This window comes from Lissotriton vulgaris, chromosome 3_1, assembly GCF_964263255.1.
Source record: "Lissotriton vulgaris chromosome 3_1, aLisVul1.2, whole genome shotgun sequence".
Taxonomy (NCBI): Eukaryota; Metazoa; Chordata; class Amphibia; order Caudata; family Salamandridae; genus Lissotriton; species Lissotriton vulgaris.
The window spans coordinates 265,280,710-265,282,108 of record NC_141689.1 but is presented as its reverse complement, the minus strand read 5'-3'; the positions used below and the strand labels follow the sequence as shown (position 1 = coordinate 265,282,108).

Below are 1,399 nucleotides of genomic sequence, written 5' to 3'. Positions count from 1 at the left end.
ATAGTGTATGCCCATGTATTGTTAGAGTAGTGTGTCATGCAATGTCCATTTGCATAGAAATGAATCTGAAAAATCAACACAAATTACAAAAAACTGCTTGTCACACCCAGGGATTGCTGCAATGGATTTGGCTGCTTACCAGGAAGTGTATATGTTACTTTCCCTTTCTCTTTAAAGCTGTTTGTTGATGCTGGTGTAAAGATTGGAGAGTCTCTGGCCACCATCCTCCCCGAAGCCCCCATCTGCGCAGACCCTGCCACACTGCCCTGCCCCTCTGTAGCCAGACCTGTGATCTGTTGTTGGAGGTGCACCGCAGGCTGAAGGAGCTGCCGCGGCCACCTCGTCCTGTAGCCGGGCAGCCGTCAGCCAGCATGTCAGCTCAAGCCGCAAAGGCCACCAATGAGGGAGCTCAACTTCAACCATGATGGAGTGGATACTCGCATGGAGAAGGAACAGAGTTAAATTGACAGACTTAACAAACAGGCAAGTGAGGAAATATTGAAAGTGAAACAGAACTATAGCAAGATTTGTCAGCAATTTTTCCTGAAGAGGTCAGAACTCATCGCCCAAATCCCTATTTTTGGGTGACAACGCTTGTCAATCATCCACAAGTACCGAAACATTTAGGGGAGGAAGATGAAGAATTGCTCCATTATTTGACCAGGGTCGAGGTGTTCAAGTTTGATGACATCAAGTCTGGCTACAAGATACATTTTAATTGTGATGAATATAAATCCATATTTTGGAAACAAAAGTCCTCTACAAAGATTTTCACTTGAATGAAAGTGGTGATCCCTCCTCAAAGTCGTTGAGATCAAATTGAAACCCGGCAAGGACCTAACGAAGCAATCCAGTCAGCCATAAAACAAGGCAAGTAGGAAGAGGCAACATGAAGAACCAGATAGCTTTTTCACATGGTTTATGGACCACTCTGAAGCAGGGGCGGACAAGCTCAGTGAAGTGATCAAGGGTGACATCTGGCCAAAACCCTCACATTACTACATGGTCCCTGACATGGAGGACGAGGAAGGAGACAGGGAAGAAGAAGATGATGGCGAGGAGGAAGATGAGAAGATGAGAAAGAGGATGAAGAGGAAGGAGAGGGGGAGGATGATGTAGAGAAAGGAGAAGGGGAGGAGGAGGAAGGCAAAGATGACTGATCACCGATGGATTTCGCCTCTTGACCCTATTCTCCAGTCCCTGGGAGCAAGTTACTGTCATCATTTTTATTTTGTGCGTTATGTTGCCTGACTCTAAGTGGACTTCTTCCCCACTTCATGCCATGGTTTAAAAGTTAATTTTGGGCTGGTGGGAGAAACTTGTTAACTGCTAGGTAAATCTAACCAGTTTCAATTCCTTAATCCATTATAACCCGTCTCCCAAGTGTCCCCACCTGAAA

At 45.7% G+C, this 1,399-nt stretch overlaps 1 pseudogene; it reads left to right on the top strand.

Annotated features, from left to right (window-relative positions):
* Positions 1 to 371: 371 nt before the first annotated feature.
* LOC147726300 (protein SET-like) lies at positions 372 to 1,160 on the top strand (annotated as a pseudogene).
* Positions 1,161 to 1,399: the final 239 nt, after the last annotated feature.